At 33.9% G+C, this 6,000-nt stretch overlaps 1 protein-coding gene across 2 annotated transcripts in view; it reads left to right on the top strand.

Annotated features, from left to right (window-relative positions):
- The first annotated feature begins 1,601 nt into the window (after positions 1 to 1,601).
- LOC133200990 (C-terminal-binding protein-like) overlaps positions 1,602 to 6,000 on the top strand; it is a 120,710-nt gene continuing 116,311 nt past the window's right edge. Inside the window, exon 1 of one of the 2 annotated variants that reach the window (XM_061336796.1) lies at positions 1,602 to 1,660. The gene's annotated coding sequence lies outside the window, so the exon portion shown is untranslated. The remainder of the gene's footprint in view (positions 1,661 to 6,000) is intronic. The other variant, XM_061336797.1, reaches the window with a different exon arrangement.

The following is a 6,000-nucleotide window of genomic DNA, read 5'->3' as shown; positions in this document are numbered from 1 at the left end:
TACATAGGAATATATAGGAAAAATCTTCAAAAATCTTCTTCTCAAGAACAGCGAAGCTATGATTGGTCATATTTATTTGGAAGCATCCTCAGGTGGTGTAGATTCAAGTTTGTACAAATCATGACCCCCGGGGGTAGGGTGGGGCCACATTGGATGATCAAAGTTTTACATAGGAATATATAGGAAAAATCTTCAAAAATCTTCTTCTCAAGAACAGCAAAGCTATGATTGGTCATATTTATATGGAAGCATCCTCAGGTGGTGTAGATTCAAGTTTGTTCAAATCATGACCCCCAGGGGTAGGGTGGGGCCAAAATAGACGATCAATGTTTAACATAGGTGTACATAGGAAAAAATCTTCAAAAATCATCTTCTCAAGAACAGCAAAGCTTTGATTGGTCATATTTATTTGGAAGCATCCTCAGGTGATGTAGATTCAAGTTTGTACAAATCATGACCCCCGGGGGTAGGGTGGGGCCACATTGGACGATCAAAGTTTTACATAGGAATATATAGGAAAAATCTTTAAAAATCTTCTCAAGAACAGCAAAGCTATGATTGGTCATATTTATATGGAAGCATCCTCAGGTGGTGTAGATTCAAGTTTGTTCAAATCATGACCCCCAGGGGTAGGGTGGGGCCAAAATGGACGATCAATGTTTAACATAGGTGTACATAGGAAAAATCTTCAAAAATCTTCTTCTCAAGAACAGCAAAGCTATGATTGGTCATATTTATGTGGAAGCATCCTCAGGTGGTGTAGATTCAAGTTTGTTCAAATCATGACCCCCGGGGATAGGATGGGGCCACATTGGACGATCAAAGTTTTACATAGGAATATATAGGAAAAATCTTTAAAAATCTCAAGAACAGCAAAGCCACGGTTTGTCATATTTATGTGGAAGCATCCTCAGATATTGTAGATTCAAGTTTGTTCAAATCATGACCCCCCCCCCCCCCACTCCCTTTTTAGGAGTAGGTTGAGACCACTTATCATTTAAGCTTTTCAATACTAAACTGATTTTTCCTTTTTTCCTAGCCACAGTGCTCAGGTGAGCGATGTGGCCCTTGGGCCTCTTGTTTTGAAATATAATACTGTATCTATGAAATGATATCTGGTATAATTTTCCGTTCAAATTACGCAGTATAGTTTACAATTTACATTTTATAGTATTTCATGTAGGAATGCACAACGTATTACAGATACTGTTGTGAGTGAGGAATCAAGTCTTCTCTCATGACAGAAAAGGGATGGAAGACCTTCTTGTTGCCATGGCAATAAGTTTCTAGTTATTATTATTATTTTATTAGTCCGAATGAAAATATGTTAGTGTAAGACTAGGGTTTGACAATAAGGTTAGTCCGTTGTATGATAAGTTCATAACAAATAAAGAGTTCTTATCAAACTAAAAGATATAAAAATACAAGTCTAAGAAAAGCTCAGGTGGGCCCAAAGTAGTCATAGGTAGAAAAAACTAATAATACTTAGATGGAAGGTAAGGCCCTTGTTGTTTTTCAAATTTACAAATTACTATTAAAGAAATTTTAAAAACATTTTTCTTGTAGAGAGCGCATTGATTATCTAGGAGGAATGACTACCATTCATTGAGAGATCATTCGTGTTGAAATCACAGATTCCATTCTGTTTTTTACCATATCAGTAAGTTGTATTCTTCAGAAATGTTAGTGATGTGTGTTGTCTGTATGACACTGCTTTCTTTGGCAGATGATTTTTATAGAGATAAATGTTCTTTTTAGCTCACCTGAAGTAGCTTTTCTGATCACCCATCATCTGTTGTCTGTCTGCCCATCTGTCTAACTATCTGAGATCTCTGGTTTGTATCTCAAGGTTAAAAAAAAGTTCCAGTTTTTAGCTCACCTGTAAACTTTTCACATTTTCAACTTCTTCTCAATAACCACTGGGCCAATTTTAACCAAACTTATTACAAAGCATCCTTGAAAGGGTGAAGGGGAGTTTAAATTGTTAAAATGAAGGGCCAAGTCCCCTTCAAAGGGGAGATAATCAAGAAAAGACAAAAATTGGGTGGGGTCATTAAATCTTCAAAATAAGAACCACTGGGGCAGAAAAGCTGAAACTTATGTGGAAACATCCTGGGGTAGTGTAGATTCTAAATCGTTCAAATCATGACCCCCGGGCAGGGATGGGGTCAATTACATAGAAAAGTAATTAATTTAATTACAATAACTTGCCCAAAACCTTCAATTAAATTACCATTACCATTACAAGGATTTTGAAATGTAATTAATTAAATTACAATCACTTTGCAAATGTAATTAATTGAATTACAAATTACATTAAGAAAAAACATATAAAAATAAACAATGATAAATAGTCATGAACGTTCATTTATATTCATATGGATTCAGTTACTATTTTTTACATTAACATTGTTCAGATGTTAATGAAATTTTAAAATATTGTGTCCCCTAACCTACATGTATCAGGTTTAAAGATTTTTCTGCCACACTGAAGATATTTTGCACTGGGGTATTTGTGACAGGAATAAATAAATACTGTCTAATATAGAAAGTTTCAGGGCTTAATTGACCCTTTTTGGTACAGGGTCCTGTACCCTTTTAATCGAAAAAGTGGCAAAATAAGAAAATGTTAGCTTATATTTATTTGTTGATTTAAGAGTTAAATAGTGGACTTGTTCCCCATATATACATGATATATATGTTTAAAGATGATTAAAATTTGAAATGTTATTTCTATGTATAAACAGCATCAAAAAATTGAATTTGGTCATCAGTTGGGAATTGTTACCTGAATTTTGGGAAAAAAGAGCCAATTTTCAACAGGGACATGGTCCTTTTACAGGACCTGGATGCTCCATTAATTCATGTGTTGGGTTTTTAGCTTTCTGATATATTTATGCAAAACAATGGATGCATTTTTCCTTGTTTCCTGCTTTTTTCATCATCCTAGGCTATACATCTCAAAATGTTATAATAGTATTTGACATATTGTGTGTTAAACTACTATATTCCCACAAATTTTTATTAAAATAGAAAAATTGGCGTTATAACACCAAATTATATATTTTAATAAAGATTTGTGGGAAGACATAGTCAATGTATGTGTATAAAACTACCAATAGGTAAAGTCAAAATATGTGTAAAATCTCTATTTAAGTCAAGTGTTAATATGTATATAACCCTAGGGAACTAATTAGCACCTGTTAATCACTTCTTACACAAGCTGTAGGTATGGCAAACAAAGGATTAGAAGCCATTGGCAGGGTTCGAAATTCACTATATACAACTCGCAAAACACGAGTAAGAATTCCCAAATTGCAAGTTAAAAATTAGGTAACTCGCAAAAACTTGCGAGTTGATTTTTTTTGCATTGAAACTGTAGCAAAATTATATAATATGGCAGAACACAATGCTTTTGATTTAAATCAGTAATTTAAATAAAAGTCACACTGTAGTTGTATTTTGTGTATTGTACAGTAGTTACTTTTTCCTTAAGTTACATGTATTTAATTTATATAAATTTAACTTTTTATGAAAATTGCGAGTAGTCTTATAAAATTGCGAGTTCACTTTCTTGGTACTCGCAATTATTTGCGAGTTGTAATTTTAGGGAGTTTCTAACCCTGATTGGACTAGATATTTTAAGTTTCAATTCATAAACAACTTAATTGAAATTATTAATTTTATTTAATATATTTATTAACAAGGAGATAAATAATATTAAAAAGTTTTGAAGAAAATGCATTTTAAAGAGGAAACAGCAATTCACTAAATAAGGAAAATATATAATTTTTTTTAAATATAGAACATTTTGTCCTAAAAATCAGTTAACATTTCTTGAATAAAGTGTTTGGAATTTGAAAAAAGGAGAGGGGGACTATTTCTCATTTATTAAACACCAGTGTAATTGAATGTAATTGAAAAGTAATTGTGAATTACTTGCTTTTCTCAAAAGTAATTAATTAAATTACAATTACATGTAATTGAAAATCGGGCCAATTAGTCATTACTTTCAATTACATCAAAATTTGTAATTAATTACTGTCAATTACCATTACACATTACCATTACCCCATCCCTGCCCCTGGGGGTAGGGCAGGACCACAATAGGGAATCCAAGTTTTACATTGAAATATGTAGTAAAAATCTTTAAAAATCTTCTTCTCAAGAACCACTGGGCCAGAAAAGCTGAAAATTATGTGGAAGCATTCTGGGGTAGTGTAGATTCTGAATTGTTCAAAACATGACCCCCGGGAGTAGGGCGGGGCCACAATAGGGAATCCAAGTTTTGCATTGAAATATGTAGAAATAATCTTTAAAAATCTTATTCTCAAGAACCACTGGGCAAGAAAAGCTGAAACTAATGTGAGGCATTCTGGGGTAGTGTAGATTCTAAATTGTTCAAATCGTGACCCCTGGGAGTTTCACATTGAAATATTTAAGAAAAATCTATAAAAAATCTTATCAAGAACCACTGAGCCAGAGGCTGAAACTTAAGTGGCAGCATCCTGGGGTAGTGTAGATTCTAAATTGTTCAAATCATGACTCCCTGGGGTAGGGCGGGGCCACAATAAGTACTACAAAGGGGGGAAATCAGGTGAAAAACAGCAAGGCCAAAGTTATTCTGGTGAGCTTTGTGGCCCATGGGCCTCTTGTTGACATTATTACAGTTTGATTTCCATAAAATATGGTAAACAAGTGGACTTCATTAACACCTCACTTGTTTCTGTATATTTTCTTTTGGCTCACCTCCATTAAGTCAACTTAGCTTATGCTACACAGTCCAGTGTTTCTCCAGGTGTTGTTTGCGTGGTGGTACCATCATGCATTCACGATCCCTGCTATGCATCACAGCTATGCATCCTGCTATGCACAATTCATTAATGCTTTAACATTTTTAATAAAATGATATACTTAAAATGTTATCAGTTATCAGTGCTTGTCTGGTACCAGTGAAAATTCATGGACAAGTGATTATTGCTGGCCATTTCTCTGATTGGATTTTTTCTGGAAAGATTTTTTTTTTAGTTGCTGATGTGAAATCAAAGTTAAAATCTCTTGTCAATTTTTTATGGGAAATTCAAAATGAAAAACATGCAGTGTGTAAATTAGTTAACTTTGATTCTGATCATTAGAATGAAGATCCCATTCATCAAACTCAATTGGGATTGAAGTTTAGAATTGGGTATTTCAAGTGAAAACCATATTGCGATATATTGCATATTTTACTTTGAATATTGCAAACTGGTAATATTGCACACCCCTATTGAAGTTACTATAAAACTAGTCTGACATATCTTACGTTTTCCAGCCATTTTAGCTCATCTGAGCCAGAAGCTCATGTGAGCTTTTCTGATCAAAATTTGTCTGTTGTCTGTTGTTGTTGTCGTCATTGTCGTCGTAGTAGTTAACTTCTCACAATTTCATCATCTCCAGAACCACTGGGTCAATTTTGACCAAACTTGCCACAAAGAATCCTTCGGTGAGGAGGATTCAAGTTTGTTCAAATGAAGGGCCACTCCCTCTTTCAAGGGGAGATAATTAAGAAATAGTGAAAATATGGTGGCATGTTTTAAAAATCTTCTCAAGAACCACTGGGCCAGGAAAGATGAAACTTATATGGAAACATCCGAAGGTAGTGTAGATTCAGGTTTGTTCAAATGACCCCTAGGGGTAAGTGGGGGCCATAATGGATGATTAAAGTTTTACATAGGAATATATAGGAAAAATCTTTTATAATCTTCTTCTCAAGAACAGCAGAGCAATGATTAAACATGTTTTATTTTATATGGAAGCATCCTTAGGTAGTGTAGATTTAAGTTTGTTCAAATCATGACCCCCAGGGGTATGGTGGGGTTACAATGGATGATCAAAGGTTTACATAGATGTACATAGGAGTAATCATTAAAAAACTTCTTTTTAAAAAAAGGGAAGCCATGAATAGTCATATTTATATGGAAGAATCCTTAGGTAGTGTAGATTCAAGTTTGTTCTAATCAT

This window comes from Saccostrea echinata, unplaced genomic scaffold (assembly GCF_033153115.1).
Source record: "Saccostrea echinata isolate AGI-Se365-2 ecotype Australia unplaced genomic scaffold, CSIRO_AGI_Sech_v1 ptg000042l, whole genome shotgun sequence".
Classification (NCBI taxonomy): Eukaryota; Metazoa; Mollusca; class Bivalvia; order Ostreida; family Ostreidae; genus Saccostrea; species Saccostrea echinata.
The sequence above is the reverse complement of the archived record's forward strand: the minus strand, read 5'-3'. Positions and strand labels throughout refer to the sequence as shown.